Source organism: Triturus cristatus, chromosome 7 (genome assembly GCF_964204655.1).
Source record: "Triturus cristatus chromosome 7, aTriCri1.1, whole genome shotgun sequence".
Taxonomy (NCBI): Eukaryota; Metazoa; Chordata; class Amphibia; order Caudata; family Salamandridae; genus Triturus; species Triturus cristatus.
The window spans coordinates 1492182274-1492201483 of record NC_140590.1 but is presented as its reverse complement, the minus strand read 5'-3'; the positions used below and the strand labels follow the sequence as shown (position 1 = coordinate 1492201483).

General features: G+C 48.8%; 1 long non-coding RNA gene across 1 annotated transcript; it reads right to left on the bottom strand.

Moving 5' to 3' along the window:
• Window positions 1-1616: 1616 nt before the first annotated feature.
• LOC146812244 (uncharacterized) lies at window positions 1617-18729 on the bottom strand. Its single transcript, XR_014965884.1, has 3 exons — window positions 18611-18729; window positions 17245-17507; window positions 1617-2582 (listed from the first exon to the last, which is right to left on the bottom strand). It is a non-coding gene; the product is annotated as an uncharacterized LOC146812244 (long non-coding RNA).
• Between the last annotated feature and the right edge of the window lie 481 nt (window positions 18730-19210).

Here is a 19210-nt window from a genome sequence, read left to right as displayed (position 1 = left end):
TTGTGTCCCACAAAACTTGAGATGCTGTACCCATCTCGTGTTGTATTGCATTGACATGTGTCCACTTTCATCTCAACTAGGAGGAGACCAAATCTGCATTGTCCCTTTACGGTGCTGGCAGACATGGAGAATGAGGAGATCATTCGGAAATTCCGTCTGGATAGAGCCAACCTACAGACCCTTTGTGCTCAGTTGGAGCCCCACCTGCAGCCTCGCCGAACATATCCAACAGCTTTCACCCCAATGTCTAAGGTGATGGCGGCCCTGCATTTTTTTGCCACTGGAATGCTCCAAGACACGGTATCCAGCGCAGGTGGGATGTCGCAAGCCATGTTCAGCATGGTGCTATGGGATGTCCTGTCCGCCATGATGAGATACAAGGACACATATATCCATTTCCCCAGGGAGCAGGAATTGGCTGCTATGAAGGGAGATTGTTATCCCCTTGGACACATCCCCCATGTGGTTGGTGCCATTGATTGCACACATGTTGGGCTTGTACCACCACAGGCACGTGAGCACATCTACCAGAATCGGAAACATTTCCACTCCATAAATGTGCAGGTGGTGTGCCAGGCAGACATGATCATCTCACACGTGTGTGCCAAATTTCCAGGCTCGGCCCATGACTCCTACATCCTGCGTAACAGCATTGTACCCCAGCTGATGGCTAATATGCTTCCTGAGTGTGCGTGGATTGTGGGTGAGTATGCCTAGTCAAATAGCGTGCTGTGTGTGTGTGACATGCTGTCCTCCCTCTGACCCAGCCACAGTGCAATGTATATCTGTGTTTGTCACACATAGGTGACTCTGCATATCCCAACCTTCCTTGGTTGCTGAGCCCACTGCGGAATCCCAGGACAGCCGCTGATGTTCGCTACAATGATGCCCATGGGAGGACACATCGTGTGGTGGAGCGCACCTGTGGTCTGCTGAAGTCACGTTTCCGCTGCCTGGACAAGACCGGAGGTGCACTGATGTACTCACCCAGGAAGGTGTGTCAGATTGTAGTGGCATGCTGCATGCTCCACAACCTAGCCATTTGCAAGGAGATCCCCCTGCTCCTGGATGCTGATGAGCAGCAAAGGCCCCGCCTGCAAACCAACCCGTGTCCAGTGATGAGGACAGTGAAGTGGAGGAAGGTGTTGACCTGTGTCAACAGCTCATCACCCGCTACTTCACTTGAAGGTGAGTGACAATGTACAATGGATCCATTGTCTGATGATGTTGCTCTTGTTGTGAAGGTGTATGTGGGCTTTGTGACTGCAGCCGGTTGTTGACTCTGTGGTGGCTGACAATGTTTCTGGAACAGGGCAGTTTTGTACTTCGACAGGATGTGTGTGTTGGCACTTGTTGCCCATTGTGATTGTACATGTTGGATGGTAGGTGTTGTTTGATGTCTGTGATGCCACAACAAGACTAGTGAATGTTGTTCTGATGTGTTTACCTAGGTGCCTTCAACCTCTCCTTGCCTACATACATTCCATACTCCTGGTACATTTTAATCATGTTGAAGACAGTACATCCTGCAATAAAGACGGAGCAGACACAACATGTTTGTAAGGATTTTTTTATTTACAATGGTGACATATGAGGGGGTGAACATTTACATTGAGGTGATTAGTGGAGCAGTAAGTTGTCAGTTATGGTAGATGAGATAATCGAGTTGCCACCACATTGATGTGGTGACCCAGTCCAACAGACAGATGCCATTCACAAGGCAGTGTGGGGAAGGACAGTCCAAAATGTCACGGCAGTGGTGAAGAGGGTTGCCATCAGGGCTGGCTCCGTGACCGGTGTTTGGCAGGTGCTTTGCCTCCAGATACTCCCAGGGTTTTCTCAGGACGGCCCCTTCGCCGCTTGGCAAGGGGGACCCCTGCTGTAGGGCCAGTGGGGTCTGAGGACTCACCCCTCTCTGTGGGCGCAGGGGAGGATGGTGAACTGTCATCCTGCAGCCCACCAGAGGGAGGAGGAGGTGTTGGTTGTGGTGCAGGCCTGTCCCTCAGTGCCGTCACTTGCTGGCCCAAGAGGTCCACAATTTGTCCCATGCGGCTGTCGATGGACCTCATCAGCAGGATGAGCTCACAGAACAGTTTGTCCGACCGGCCCGTTCGTCACTGCGCCAGTTCATATGCCTCAAGGCCTCTTGTGATGTGGTCCAAGGATTGGGTCCCAGCCTCTTGTTGTCTGTGGGTGACCCTGCCCCTCCCACCTTCCCTGCTGCCACAGACCTGTTGCCTCACCACTGTAGGCACCTGCATCCTCTCCCTGCCCTCCTCAGTCAGTGGTGTGGGGTGGTCATCCTCTGGGACAGTGAGGGTGTTGCAGGCAGCACTGATGGTGGTGGCAGTGGACGCACAGAGCGAAACAGCAGGGCTCTGCTGTGACGTTGTTATTGCAGCAGATGTGGTAGGGGGGACGATGGGGTCCTGGGACCTGTTGTGCCCTGATGGACCGGCTTCGAGCTCATCGCCCAGAGAATTCAGAGAATCCCGGGAGTCAACATCCAAGAGTCCATGTACCTGGGGGGGACTGGCTGGGCAGGTTGCTGGTGTTGTCCTCTGCAGTGATTTCTTGGTCACCTGTGGGTCAGATGGGAGATGGTCATTGTAGTGCACACTGAAAGCTTTGTGTTAGCTCTATGTCATTCACTGTTTGTGCACCACACAGTTGCCTAATCATCACATTTTGTTTTATGTGCACTACTGTGCCTCCTGGCTGTGCTGTGGTACATGCATTACTTGTCCATGGTGTGAGTTGTCAATACCTACCATGAGCAACGATTTTTGAGTACAGGGACATGTTGCCATCTAGGGACCAGCGCAGGAAAGAATTTCTGTGAGGACTCTTTTTGCTCACTCTGCCTTGTCAGAGGTTGCATCTGGCCATGAACAGGCCATTGTCATCTCCTGCATACCTTTGTCTTGTCATGTGCATATCTGGATTTGTACCACCAACCATGCTATCTAGTTTCTCATTTGGTCCTTGCTGCTCTGGCCCCATGGCACTTACACATGAAATTCAGTGCTGTGCATGATTGTGCCCAGACTTTCTTCTACATGTGCATTGGTGTGTCACACTTTGGTTGCTGTGATAGTCTCATTAGCTTAGCGTTGTTCACACTGTGAGTGGCAATAGGATCTGTGTGTATGTGTGTGCAATGAGAGGGCTTGTGTTGTCATGTGACACCATGCTTTTTGCGGACATTGGCTGTGTGCACATACTGGCTACTTACCTGTTCTGTTTTTTTAATTTGACTTGGACTTGACACATCTGTGTGTGTGGTGGAGGTTTGCATCCTGTTCAGGGGTGTGACTAGCAAGCATGATATGTCTACCTACCTGTTATTTTGTTTGTGGTGATACAATGGCTGACAAGTGCATCTGGGTGGGAGGGGAGGCTCCATTGTAACGGTGTGGGAGACGAGTTGGCCTGGGGTGAGTTGTTGTTCAGGCATCCCACCCCCAAACAGACCTCCTAGGGAAGATGTCTGCCTACCTGTTAGTTTGTTTGTAGTGGGACCATGGGTTCCAAATGTGTCTGGGAGGTGTGGGATGCTACATCCTTCTCAGGGGTGTGACAGGGGGCATGGTGGGAGTTGTAGTGCAGGCCTCCCACCCCCCACAACCTCCATGGCAAGATGGCTACCTACCTGTTAGTTTGTTTGTAGTGATGGCATGGCTGCCACATACATCTGGGTGGGAGGGAGTGCTCCATCTTGATGAGCTGGGTGACAAGGGTACATGGTGGGGGTTGTTGTGCAGGCCTCCCACCCCCACATAGCCTCCATGGCAAGATGTCGGCCTACCTGTTAGTTTGTTTGTAGTGAGACCATGGCTTCCAAATGCGTCTGGGTGATGTGGGGTGCTACATCCTGCTCAGGGGTGGGACAGGGGGCATAGTGGGAGTTGTAGTGTGGGCCTCCCACCCCCACACAGCCTCCATGGCAAGATGGCTACCTACCTGTTAGTTTGTTTGTAGTGGGACCATGGCTTCTAAATGTTTCTGGGTGGTGTCGGATGCTACATCCTGCTCAGGGGTGGGACAGGGGGCATGGTGGGAGTTGTAGTGCAGGCCTCCTACCCACCACAGCCTCCATGGCAAGATGGCTACCTACCTGTTAGTTTGTTTTTAGTGAAGGCATGGCTGCCACATACATCTGGGTGGGAGGGAGTGCTCCATCTTGATGAGCTGGGTAACAAGGGTGCATGGTGGGAGTTGTTGTGCAGGCCTCTCACCCCCACATAGCCTCCATGGCAAGATGTCTGCCAACCTGTTAGTTTGTTTGTAGTGGGACGATGGCTTCCAAATGCTTCTGGGTGGTGTGGAGTGCTACATCCTGCTCAGGGGTGGGACAGGGTGCATGGTGGGAGTTGTTGTGCTAGTTGACTGTGCACATGCCCCATAGTGATGTTGCTAGCTACGTTTGGGTGGATGTGAGTGAGTGAATGTTGGATCTGTGAGACGTGTTGGGGAGTGTGTGGTGCATATGAATGTACTTGTGCCTAGGGGGTATAGCTTTGTAGTTGTGCAAGCCAGTACATATCAGTGTGGTGGTGGTCATTTGTTTGCACTTACCAGCCTCCATACCCCGGCTACTCCTGTGAGACTCTCTGGATGCAGTATGGAGAGCACCTTCTTCTCCCATGCAGTGAATGCTTTTGGTGGGATGGGAGGGCCACTGCCAGTCCTGTCAGCCAGCTCACGGTTCTTGCTCCTCTTCTGTTTGACAACCCTCTTGAGGTCATGCCACCGCTTCATGATTTCCTGCTTGGAGCGCGGCGTGGTCCCTACTGCATTGACCCTTTTGAGTATCCTTGCCCACATTCGGGCTCTTGTGGCTAATGGTGTCTGTTGGACCAGGCTACCAAACAGTTGTGGTTCCACTCTGACTATCTCATCTACCATTACCTTCAACTCACTCTCTGTGAATTTTGGCATTTTATGTGTTGCCAATGTGTGTGATGTGCAAAGGGGTTGTGGGTGCAGGGATGTGAGTAGTGGAGGGGGTGATGTGTATGGTGTGTGATGTGCAGGGGGGTCAGAGGTGCAGGTGTGGAAGTGGTGGTGGTGGTGATGTGTGTGTGGTGTAATGTTTTGCCTCTCCTTTCTGTTATGGTTCAAGCTCTTTTCTTCTGGAGTGTTGCAAAGGATTGTGGTCTGGGAAGGGGCTAGTTTTATACTCAGATATGTGGGAGTTTCCAGATGGGTTATTTCTGTCAGGTGTGTTGTGTGGGTTGTCCTGGGATTTGTATTTGCCATGTGGTTGTATCATTAGGGTGTGTTCTGTGTTTTGGGGGGCATGGCTGCTTTGCTGTGTGCACTTTGTGGCCTTGTTGTTGGTTTTTTCTTTCGTCCGCCATGTTTGTCACGGAGTGTCCGCAATGGTGGGTGTGCTGCAGCTCTTCCGCCGGCTCTCCCATTCATCACTGTGAGCGACTGCGGCAGTCGGAAACTGCAGTACGTACCGCATGGGCTTCAGGGTTATCCTAACTTTCCGTGCGGTGTCTCCACTGTCCTGGTTTTGGCCATCTCCGCCCGCTATGGGCGGCTTTTCTTGGCCTTGTTCTGCCGCGGTCTGTGTTTTTTGGCGGTCAATCCTAATTTGGACGCCGGATTTTCAAAGGTGCCGGCGGACGGTTGATTTCCGGATCCATGGCAGTCGGGGTGGTTTTCCGCCTGCCATCCTAATAGACCCCTTAGTCTTCCATTTTCACCTGTAATCTATGAATTTTAAAGGGCAACCTGCACAATAGTTTCCTTGGAAGAAATGGAAATTTGCTTGAAGCTCCCAGATCACATCTCATTGTGATTAGCACTGACAGCATCATCAAGTTTCTTTTGATAAAGGAAGCTTTACAGAACAATGGAAACAAAGGTATCGGCGCAAATACAGATGGCACTTGAAAGTTTAGATATTCTTTGATATTTGACAGGAGTAACTAAGTCTGCCTTGGGAGTGGAATGTGTGAGGAATAAAAGAAAAAAATGAAGAACCAGGCCTTTACAATGGGGCCCTTTTTGTGAAAAAGCTTTTCAATAGAACAGAAACTGAGTTACTTTGCTGCAAATCTTGGAAGTGCAATAAAGTGTGAGATGTTTAGTTTGATTCTCTCAGGTGTCATAGACTGGATTTATCCTTTCTTGTGCCATCTTGGCCCACTCCCATCAGAGAAAAGATTGGAATCTGGAACACAATGGAAGTCATACATGCTACTGGAGGACTTTCCTATCTGCCTCAAACATTTTGAGGAATGTGTATTTGCCACTCATGAATCTCTGAGATGTGAGAGCTGCTTTGAATTTCAGGGACACTAAGCCCTTGCTGACATGCAATACATAGGTTTTCAGATGATAAGAGATGAGCCTACTAGCCTTGTGGCTATTCTCTCCTATGACTAGTGTTGGACTTGACCCTTTCTGTAGGGTCACCCCCAAACTGTTTGTCTTCACTCTCCTATTTTCAGAACCTGTTTTTGTTGGCTCTTAGGACTCTGCGTACTTTACCACTGATAACCAGTGCTAAAGCGATTGTGCTGTCTCCCATGGTAATTTTGGCATACACCCAATTATCCCAATTTAATTTACCTTACCCTAGTAAGGTGGCATTACAAGTACACAGGGCTAATAAATTAAATGCTAATAGCCTGCAGTATTCTTGTGCCACTCACTTAAGTTTATGTAGTATTCTATGTTGCTGTCTTCTTGATGGTATGATGTCACAGTGCCAATGCATGCTCAGAATGTTTCTGTTCAAAGCTGGGAATTGTAACTGTTACTTGAATGTTACTGCTGTCCCTGGCAAGTGATGATCTACAGCTGTGTAGTTACCAACAATACATTTTTACTTCAACTTCACAGTGTTGGAGTTAATTACTACAATCCTCTTGCAGGAGAAATGGAAGGGCAGATTACCTGTCCTGCTTTCCTCAAAACAATGATGGATGTGAAGGTACTAGTTTTCAAGAGCTGTGTGAGGAAGATGCAGAAGATTGTTTTGTGGCTGCTATTGACATATCTGATCTTGTTGTTGGATCAGAAGAGGATTGGAGAGCAGCCTTATTAGAAGATAACCTTCTCCAACAAGTATGTGTGTTAGTCAGGGAGGGGTGGCCTAGAGAAAAGGTGTTGCCCCCTCTCTTACAACCTTATTGGAAAGTAGAATCTGACATCTCACTAGAGGATGGTGTACTCATGAGATGTGATAAATGTATGCCTCCTCACTCTGTAAGACCTACCTTTGTCAAGAATGCTCAGAATGTTTCTGTCCAAAGCTGGGAATTGTAACTGTTACTTGGATGTTACTGCTGTACCTGGCAAGTGATGATCTACAGCTATGTAGTTACCAACAATACATATTTACTTCAACTTGACCGTGTTGGAGCTAATTACTACAATTTCCCTTTTAAATGTTTCTCAGGCCTGCCATTTCAGCCTGTGGGTGCAGTTTTAAACAGCCATTTCATCATGACAAAATACAATTCTTGCCAGGTCCATATCTCTCTTTTGCTCTCTCCTAGCTGTAACCGAACATCTGAAGGAGTCCCTTGATGCCGGACGTACATCGGCGCTGATACTTCTTGATCCCAGTGCCGTGTTCGACATGGTATCTCATCAGATTCTGTTGCAACGTCTGGAGAAGGCTGGCATTGAGGGTCCGGCCTTGAGCTGGTTTGCCTCTTTTCTCTCTGAGAGAACCTTCCAGGTGTTACCTCCTTTTACCTCCTTGATACACAATATCAAACAAGATGTGCCACACGGCTCAGCGTTGAGCCAAACTCTATTCAATCTATATGTCCAACCTCGAGCAGCGGTTGCCAGGAGTAGAGGACTAATGGTGGTATCATATGCGAATGATACCCAGCTGATAGTAACACTCTCTGAGGATTCCACGCAGGATGCTCTCAAGTTCAGGAGCGATCTCGCAGCCATCACATTGTAGATGATGGCCAACTGTCTCCAGCTAAATGGTAGCAAAACAGAGATTCTGCTAGTAGGGAGAGACACTGAGCTGTGGAGTGAGAGCTGGTGGCCTCTGACTTTGGGATGTGCTCCCGTCCCTCAACAGGTGGTCAAAAACCTAGGTGTATGGGTCAATTTGGCTCTTAGCTTCCAGGCTCAGACCAAAAAAGTAGCGGGGACCTGCTTTGGACTCCTGCAGGGGCTCAAACCTCTGTTGTTTTTATTTTATCCTGCAGTCCGCCGAGTAATCATCCAGGCCTCCATCTTATCTAGTTTGGACTATGCCAGTTCACTTTACCTAGGGGCAAATGAGGCTGAAATCCTAAGTTTGCAAAGGGCTCAAAATGCAGCTGCCAGAACCCTGCTTGGCCTTCCTAGATCTTGCTCTACGACCAATGTCTCCGCAAATTACACTGTCTGCCAGTGGCAAAATGCATTGAGTTCAAGGCCCTCTGCATTGCTCCTAAAATCAATAATCTTTCTTCCCCATATTTCCTGTCGAACCTTCTCTCACCCTACATACCTCCTCGCCAGCTACGTTCCATGGACCAGCAGCGGGCGGTTGTCCCTTGGGCGAGGAGGGAGCATGCAGGAGGACGCTCTTGCCGTGTCCTACTGGCAAAAGTCTGGAACTTTCTCCCGTTGCACATCCGCAGCATTACCAACTACATGGCATTTCGCAAAGCCATTAAAACTCATCTTTTTCCTATATTATAGGCTCTGTTCCTCTCAGTATTTCCCACACTGCTGCTATAATTAGCGCTGGGACACCCCTTTGCTGGGGCAGCTATGCGCTCTACAAAACCTATAACATAACATTATACATATAAGTCACCCCTAGTGTAGGCCCTCATAGCCCAAAGTGCAGGGGGGAGTGTATTTAAAAAGTTGGGCATGTACTTTTAAGTTTTACATATCTTGGTAGTGAACAACTCCTAAATTTGCTGCAAGGCCTACCTCTCCCATAGGATAACTTTAGCTTTCCTCATTACATGTAATAAGTGATAAATTTCTAGTAGAATCTGATAGACAGGTTTTGCTGTCTAAAGAATTGTAAGGAAAAGCACTAATTCTGAAAATGCCACTTTGGGAAAGTTGGGATTTTCTTATCCCAACCATTTGATGCCTGCAGCCTGTATCCTCGGTCACATTATTAGGTGTAAATCGCAGTTGATCTTTGTGTATTGCTCCCAGACAGTAAGCCAAAGGGAAACTCAGTGTTGGCATGATGGGCTACTCTGAGGGGAAGAAGCTGCACCTATCTCACTTGCACATTACAGAGGTGCTGCCTAAGTATTCTCACATAGGGTTTGCCACTAATCTTTTGTGTCCCCAATCAGGAGGGGTCCATGGCAGGATGGAAAGGGACACCTGGAACATCAGTGGGTGGAACGTCTAGAAACCTCTCTTACTTCAAAGTGGGTACCAGGAGAACTATTGGATCCTTAGACCCAACTCTTCAGCATGCATCTGGACCCATCAAAGATGCAGAAGAAGACTGCTGTGCTGCTTTGTTCAAGGACTGACACTCTGCTGCACTGCTGTGCTGCCATACTGCCCTCCTGCCTGAGGAAGAAGTACTGGACCTGCTTCTTGAACCCAGGACCACCAAAGTGACTCCAAGGGCTTGTTGGACGGCCTTCTGATCAGAAGCCTCAGGGACAGAACAGCCTTCCTCTATCTTGAACCCAGCACCTGGACTATGTCAGCTGTGAGTAGTGCCCTCTCAAGTGGTGGCATCTCAGTTCTTGACCCTTGGAAGTGGGCCTGAATGTGTTCTGCCAACCCAACTGTGGTCATAGCAGAATCAACACATCACAATGCATTACCTCCCAAAAACTCTGCATCGGAGCTGCAGTACGGTGCATCGCCTTACTAAATTCCACATTGGGACAGCTTCGTGGTGCAACCCCAATGCAGTACTTCGCATTGCCAACCACAGCCTCCCAAGAACTGCTGCATCATCGGTGTAGGCCTTTGCATCTCAAGCTTCTCATCGATGGCATCCTCGACAAAAACATAGGCTTCCAGATCGCAAGCCCTGCAGCATCTTTAAAACCAGTCGGTGTGCAACATATCTTCTACGGAGGACTTTGCCTCCCAAATCCCTAGTTCAAGGCATCCTTGACAATGTTGCAGGTCGTTGCAAACCAGCCTCGCAGCTCCTAGGCCCACCACTGCTTGAGGCACCCTTGACGCGGGATTCTGCATCGCTGTACACCCAGGATTTAAGGTTTCTTGTTCTGCAGGTCTAACTGAGTCCCTGTAGTCAGTCCATGCTTTATCACAGTCGGCCTGAACTTGTGACTATCCTGGTGCAGCGTGACCAGATACCGCAGTTGTTGCTTTGTTCTAGTTGGTGATATTTTCACTTAAATGTTTAAAATTGCAAGTTTCCTGTTCTACTAATTGGATTTGTGTTGTTTTTGGTCTCGAATTATTTATTCAGATTTACTCTATTTTTCTAAATTGGTGAGGGATTTTTCTTGTGTTGTGTTTCACTTTATTACTGTGTGAAGTGCTGCATAAATACTTAACACATTGCCTCTAAGTTGTGCCTGACTGATTTTGTGCCAAGCAACCAGATGGTTAAGCACAGGTTAATTTGGGGTTTGCTTGTGTTGCACTCTGACAGAGATTGTGATTGCTGCTTGAGAAGGGTTTTACCCTCCTCAACCAGTAATCCAATTTCCAACAACCACACATTACAGCTTGATCTTTAGAATGCAAAGTACTGCGCTAAAAGAAGGCTATGAATGACTGGACTATAGCTTCACTCTGAAGGTAACATATTTTGACTGTGATAAAAAGACCATTATTTCCTCGTTTGCCCTTCATTGAAGGTCATTCTTTTATAGTGTCTAGATTCTGGTCTTCTGCACACCATACAATAACACTGAATTTCAATTTCCAATTGTTTGGTGTGGAATGGTCTTAGTTCTTACAATCAGTCCTGATCTATACATCTGTTGACTTTTGTTACATTTCATGTTTTTATTATTGTGTAGGTGTTGTTGCAAAAGCACCTCATGCATTTCCTGTGGGAAGCCTTTCTGGTTGAGCCAAGCTATCAAGGCTGAGCCAGGTGTTTCCCGCAGCAGCTACATTACCTACATTACCTGATGGGAATCAGGTTGTTAGGGAGTTGCGGGAGATATGTCCCATCTATCATCAAGACTGTATCCTCTCAGCCGCTTCCTTAGCAGGCTGGTTTAATACATCTGACAGCTGTAAAAACATTATTATGAGCCACGGTATTTAGGACTCAGTTGCAAAATAAAGTAGTGAAAAATGTTGCTGTAGCATGGGTACCTCTATTATATGTGAATACATATCTTCTCATGATGTTATCAGCGTGTTTTAGCTGAAAGCAGTCAATGGTGTGCCATAGTAATTACTGTCTCCATACCCAATTATACGACATTTCCACAATGTCATTGTATTGACGGCATGCTGAATGCAAGCTTCAGTGTCTGTTTTTCAATTTTGTATCACAATGGGGGAGCTTAGGGCCCGATTATGATGCTGTTAGAAAATCTTCCCTATTGAATCGGTTTGGAAATGGTTTTTCACCGACTCGGATCGTAAGAGTCCGACCGATCATGTATGATGCATCCGGATGCTTCCAGATACGATTTGTTTGGATTCCCATTGACTTCTAGGGGATCCTATGTTCCTAACCTCATCGTAATCTGGCCCTCAGTCGGGAAGACACTTTCCCGATCAGATTCAGAATGCCATTAGGAGGCCTTCCTAACCGCATCGTAATCTGGCCAAGGCGAGAATTCTTTCCTAACCGCAGCGTAATCAGGCCCTTAGTGGGTACAGATCTTTAAGTTAGTCTATCTTTGTTATTTCGCCACTGAATGATTTTAAAATTAAAAGTTTTTATCTTGCCCGTTTTGCTTGTTGGTTTTCTCATATTTGCTTTATTTTTGAATTCATGTTCTTATTAATATATTTATACCTACTGCCACAGTTAAATGATTTCTAATTGTTCAGATTTTCTGCAACTAGTGTGTATCTTTCTTGAAGCACAAATTCTAAAGTTATCACCCTTTTTAGTGTTTGAGATATTACCCTTGGGGAATTCGAATTCTATTCGAATTCTATGTGAATATATATAATCTACAGCTAAAAATTCTATAATTTCAAGAAAACAAACGAACAGTAAATGTTTTGACAATGTCTACAACATACAAGAATATAACTTACCTTTAGTTAGTTTTACAAATATGAACCAGTTCAGGGGTAATCTTATTGATCTCATGAATCTTAAATATAATTCAGCCACAGTTTCATTCTAATCAGTAATCTTCATGCTACACATAGAACTCTTCTGTAGTTGCGATGACCTGAGGAGATATATCGCCAGCTCTGCAAAGTCTCTACATAGTGGGCATACCACGTGCGATTCGCCCCTGCCATCCATAGCGCCATAGTATCCCATTTATTACTGTCCCCCCACAAAGCAAATCAAGCAAGTAGCTGCTCTTCACTGTGTAGTCTTAATTAACCTTCAGATAAACGCAATCTTCACTTTGTTGATGCACAGTCAACTCTTGACCATCTTTATTAAAATTCCAAACCAACCATTGATAAAGGCAATAGGCTTGTGAAATATACAATTAAGCCAAAGGTTGATATATATTGTATTTACATTCTGAATCTCCGGAACCAGACTTGATGAGTGTTGCGCCAGCAGGCCACAACCAATTCTTTACAGCTCCGCTTTGGCATAACTACCCGTCGTCTATCCCCTAGACGTGGCCACCAGGGCCCTGCTTGGCGCCTTTCTTGCGCGCCAAGCTCCCTCAAACTTGCTTACACAAGTGCCGGCATCTCGAGTAGGGCCGGAGAGTCCAGGACCACCAGCAGGTCAGCCCCCTTTACCGCCAGCCCGGAGCCCCATAGACGGCCTTGCTGTTTGTTCCAGGATTAGACAGTCCCCGCCAATCCGGAGTCCATGCCATTTCTCTTGCCTGGGACCCCGCCACAGGGCGAGGAGCTCCCTGGCGTTCTCACCCTCCCCCCAAATGCTGCTACCTCTTCCTCATCTAAGGCCATGGCCCCCAAAATGGTTTGGATGAACAATTCCAACCCTGCCTCAGACAGATGCACTCCATCCGCCGAATAAAGTTCTGCTTTTGCTGCCTGTATCAAGTTGTGCCTGATGGCCCATATGGGTGAAACTCTCAAAAGTTTTGCCACCGCCTGGTTAAATTTCTTCACTGACCTATTTACTGTGACTGCTGGTACGTTATTAGCCCAAACCCATTTCTGACCAAAATATTGTGGTGTTCGGGAAGGCCTTCCTCACCTTAGAGAGCATAAAAAAGAGTTCATCTTTTACCCCCCACCAGCCCGCCGGGATCATGTCGTTTCCCCCTGAATGTATCACCAGCACTTCTGGGATGGGCATGTCCTTATCTAGCGCCTTCCGAAGATGGGCTATGACATCTCTCAAAGGCTGCCCTCCTGCCCCTACCCAGTGGTCATCTATACCTTTTAGCCTCTGCGCTCTTTCCTCTCTGGAGTTTTCAAAAAATCGCCCTGCCCTCCGTATATAAGAATGGCCGCACCATCATACCGCTGCCTCAAGACCACTGTATGATAATTAAAGAAATTGAAAAACAAGAAAAGAAAGAAGGTTTCATTAGGCGAATGACATCCTATGGGGCGCTGTCCCCCTGCCTCTATCTTAAGCTAACTGCGGTCTCACATAACGTTCAAAACAGGACGACTTCCATCTGCCTACGCGCTTGATGGTTTCTGTGGAGAGGCCTAATGCAGCTGCTGTTGAGGCCGCCCCAATCCGAAAAGAATAAGACGTGAACTGGGCCGTATCCTCCCCCAACAAAGCCAGCGATCGCTTGCATAGGCTCGTAAACTGAAATCTTGTGAGGGGAGTTCCGTCCGTGTGCAATAGCAGCCTGCCATCTCCCTCCCTAGGCCGTACTTACATGAAATTCTGCATCAGTGTCAAGGGGCAATAAACGGTCCCCAGCACTGCTCTCAATTGGACCAGACCCCTTCCCCTAACTGGTCTGTTTTTGACCTCCTCACTTTCACTTGAAGCATGCCCTCTAAAATTAGCACATCAGCCCATCTAATTCCCCCTTTTCCATCCAGTTTTGAAGCCAGTAAGAGCTCAGATATTCGGAAATCCCCAAAGAAAGCCAGGGTGTACGCGAGTCGCAGAAGCTGCATCTCGTGAGGAGACCTGCATACTTGCGGTAATACTTCCACAATATTTGCTAATCTACTGGCGTCTATAGGTCTCCTGTTTTCTTTCACCCCCTGGGCCAACCGTTCCCAACCCTTCACTGCCCGTCTTACTCTAGGGTCTTTTGTGGGATCCCCCAGCCCCTCCAGACCCGCAAAGAAGACAATTACCGACAACTGCCTCTTAACCAGAGACAGTGATTTTCCATTCTCTCTCTGCTGTACAATGAAGAGGAGAACCCCCTGCGGGGTAAATTGCTCGGCCATCCCGGCTCCCCTCAGAACTGCTAGGTAGGCCTACCATGCCCTCTCATACATACTCTTAGTCTTGGGCACGATGGAAGCTGCTATCAGATTGGGGGCAAAGGCGCACTAAGTTTCCACAGCTGTTCCGGGAAGAACATCATCTGACTCTCTGCTTGGGGCTATCGGGCTTTGAATTCTGTCAACTTAAAACGAGATAGGGCGTCAGCTCCTGTGTTGTCTACCCCTGGCACATGTTTGGCAGTAAAATATACATTACGCAGCAGGCAACCCCGCACCAGCTCTTTAAGTAAACGGAGCACCCACGGGCATCTTGCCCTCTGATTGTTCACTCCCCTTACTGTCGACATAGTGTCAGACCAAAACGTTATGCGCTTATTGTCAAAGAAGTGTCCCCAGAGATGCAAAGCCACAATGATGGGAAACAGCTCTAAAAATGTGATATTGCGAGTCAAACCAGTTTCGAGCCAATCTGCCTGCCAATGTTTCATGCACCACCTTGATCCTAAGACTGCCCCGAACCCTACGCTGCCAGCTGCATCTGTGTAAAGCTCTAATTCTGCACTTGACTGCATTGGTTGCTGCCAAATCACTGTGCCATTGAACCCCATCAGAAATTCCTTCCATGTGCCCAAGTCATTTTTAACCTCTACCGATAACCTAGTGTTTAGCTCTTAAGCCGGACATTACCCAGGCGATGTTACATGAAAAGGCCTTACCCATGGGTATCACTTGGAGTGCGAAGTTCAGATGCCCCACCAAGACCTGTAACTGATGCAGAGTGACCTTGTGCGCCGCTAGACATGTATTTATGGATACTTCAAAAGCTCTCACTTTCTCCTGCGGGAGTCAGCATACTCCCAGCACTTGTCAATCTCTATACCCAGGAAAGTTAAACGAGTTGCCGGGCCTTCATTTTTTTCTCCCGCCAGAGGTACCCCCAGTGCCTTTGCCAACCGCTGGAAGCCCAGGAGGGCCTTCCCTCATGCTGGCGAGCCCGGTGGACCTATAAAAAGGAAATCATCCAAATAATGCACCACATCACAGGACTCCACTAAGTCCTGCACTGCCCATTCCAGGAAACGACTGAAAGTTTCAAACACCGCGCAGGCGATGGAACAACCCATCGGCATACATAGGTCCATAAAGAACTGTCCCTCAAAAGTGAAACCTAGCAACCTAGTATCCTCTGGGTGCACTGGCAGGAGGCGAAAGGCTGCCTCCACATCCGATTTGGACATCAGCGTGGCCTCCCCTAGTTTCTGCAGCTTCTGAATAGCGGTGTCAAAAGTGGTGTAACGCACTGCACAGAGTTCTGGATCCAACCTGTCATTAACTGACAGACCTGGTGGACTTAAAAGGTTATGAGGCGATATTTACCCACTTCCTTCTTTGGCATCAAACCCAATGGTGAGCACACCGGGTCTTGCATTGGCTGATGCTGAAAAGGCCCCGCCACTCTCCCCAGCGCTACCTCTTTCATGATCTTCTCCCTAGCCACATCTGGGTTCTGCAAAACTGAACGCTGGTTGCCTGGAGGGACTGTAGCAGGCGGAGCACTCGATGGGATATGAAAACCAAATTTAAAACCTTGATATAACAGCTGGACCTCCTGCCCCTTCTCATATCTACTGAGCAAGTGGGCCAGGACATGCAAGCATATGGGCATGGGCAGATTCTTAGGATGACTGGGCAGGGCGTCCATTGGCCTGTGCATGGGCAGGGACGTGCTGCTCTTTGGGTTTTCACACTTTTTTGTAACACTTGTTCTCAAGGTGGCCTTGTATTCTGCAGAAGGAGCATATGTGCTTGAACTTGCATGCCGATCCCATACTGCATTCATTCTTGCTAAACTGCCAGCACACTTGCTTCTTGTCGCCTCCCCCTTTGTCCCCCCGAAAGGAATGAGTGGTCTTGCTAACCGGTGTTGACGAGTGAAACTCAGCATACCATATATGATCTCCGTCTGATCCCAGGCCACTTCTGGCCTTACTGCCTTCATTTGTCTAAATTTGTTGTCGTATTACAATCAGGCCAAGCCCTGGAATTGCGATGTGGCCCCGTGTATCATTGACATGTAGCTTATTAACTGTGCCGCCAACGCTGGGAACCGCTCTACCATGATTGCTGCGTAGATAGCGCAACCAGTAACTTAATTCTTGATTGATCATTCAACCTAGATTTTTTTCTGCTTAAATTTGCCCTCCTTGCCTGCTCTGTTCTTCCCAGGTACCACGCCCGCATTGATCAGATCAAATACATCTATGAACTCTCCCCTGAAAATCTTCTCTCTGGTTTCTGTCGGCACATGCCATGTAATACCCGCTGATGGGGTTACCGCCAGTGACGCGGAACCGTAGATCACCGGGCTCTGCATCAAGGGGTGTTGTACTGTTACCACCGCCCCCGGGGGTCCCGGTGGTGTGATTGGGATTGGCCCTGGCAATCCTGCATTAGTGGTTGTGCCCTGTGTTGTTGCCGCAATCACCATGGGAGATTGTGCTACCCCACCCAATTGGACCCAAGCTTGCACCACTCCACTTCCTTGATGTGCTACTACTGGAGCGGGAGCCTGCGCGGAAGGTATTGTTGCCGCCACCATCTCCCCTTGTGTGTGCGCGGCGAGAGTTGTAGCCACCATTGTTGGCGGCGATGCTATGTGGAGTGCTGATCTCTGTTGATGTCCCTCTACCGGAAGCGACTCCACATTCATCTGACCCTTCAGCGCAGCAGCGCCAGAGGCATGACTATTGTCTGTGTTTACCAGGGGTTGGCCCGCTGCCACCGCCTCACCTGAAGTGCTTGCACGTGCTTCAACAACCCTTTTGTCCTTCTCTTTTTGCGCGTCTCTGAAACGTTCGGGCGTTCTCCTTCTGCGTTTGGACGACGGAACCTTTTGCTGTGGACTCCCTCCGGCACCATGAGTTAACGTCTGTAGCCTCCAATCAATACCACTTTCTTTGCAACCTCCCACAACGCCAACAGCGATCGAAATTCTTCCAATGTAGCGGGAGCCTCCTTGGCTCCCCGCACCCGCTTTGGTGACATCCTGCCCACTAGATAAAGCAAAAAAGAGTTAAAAACACATCCGATGTGTTTTTCCCCTTGCCCTCTTGATGAGCCTTGTGAAACGCACTCGCCTTTCAACCTTGTGGCTGGGGCACTGGGAATACTCACTACCTGTCCTAGAGCCCTCCCCTCCATGCGCCCACCGTCCATGCGTGAAAAAACAAACCCCTCCCCCCATCTGGGGTACTCAACCTACTCACCAGTCGAGTCCCCTGGGTTTGTCGTGCTCCGCCATGCCACGCCATGCGTAATGCCCTCACCTCCCGGAGTGCCCGGCCTACTCACTAGCCGAGCACCCCAGTTAGTTGTGGCAGCCCCGTGCACCTCCCCCTGCTCATGCCATGCACGGTAGGCTATCTGCCCTCATGCACCAGCCCCTCGTCCCCTTAGGCCTGTGACTCCAACTTGTCTCACAAACCTCATGCATTACCACATTGACCTCACCTAGAAAAGCTCCCGACTCGCTGCATTAGCTGCTCCATGCTGGGCACACATCACGCGTGCACACGGTACTCACGCGCGCCCTTTACCCACGGGCTCCTTTCCCGCCAGCTTTTAATGGTGAGACTCCGCTGGGCCCATACTTCCTGTCCCCCTCAACAGTCGCCTGGCCAGCCACTCTTCATCACAATTCAATCTTGCTCTTTAAACCACTGCCGCATGAGCGCGCGTCTCATGCACCGCTCGGCCCGCCTCTTAGCGTGTCCCCCAGAGCGCACCATGCTTCTCGCACAGCGCTCCTGACCTCCTCTCATGGAGCGCCCGCAGCTCACTACATATGCGCTTATCGCAATTCAATCTATCTCTTTATACCCCTGCCGAGCAAGCGCCCATCTCGCGCGCCGCTCGGCCCACCTTCAAGCGTGTCCTCCGGAGCGCCTCTCTCGGAGCACCCCGCTGCTCACTACCGACGCGCTCACACACATACGTGCACTTGCGAAAAAGGCAGCATTCACCTATGCAGACTCGAACCTTTACGCAAGCCAAGGTATGCCACATGATTCATGCCCTCAAAGCCACCTAACTCTATGCAGCCACAAACAACAGTGCCACCATGGCCCCCCTCGCTACGCAGTTATGGCCCCCTCACCTAAGTATTCCAAAACGGTGATTGCCAAAACCCGCAACTCCTGGTAACTTGTTTGCGGCTCCGATCCGCCGGGCACCATACTGAAGGGACAAAGAGGGCTTTCCCCTCATGACCCCTGCCTTTATTTCCGTTGTCCTGGGAGGGTCACTGGCGCACCTTGGTGATGCCCCTCACGACCTCTCCTGTCTCCCGGCGACGCCCCCTCTTCCCCCTTGACCCTCCGGACCGGGAGTTGGGATTGGCTCCCGAATGAGAAGCCACTAAGGGCCACCCGCCCCTAGGTGTGGGGGGGCCTACCATTGTTTTCATTGCAATAATGACTTCACTTTCTACATGAAAATCTGACAAAATGTGAACAGTGGAAGAAGCAAAACATGTAACTCGGTATGCAAAACTATTACTGTGAATGTTATGTATCAGTTACAGCAGGAAACCTCAAGACAGGGAGATAATACAGAACCTTGTAAATTTCACACCCTGTGGTGTCAATATTTACTGGGTGCAATATTGCCTCGTAAAAAAGCTGGTGCGGTATGGCGCTATGTTTTAATACAAACGGCTATATTTAAAATCTTTCTGTGCCGTTATTTTGAACATTGC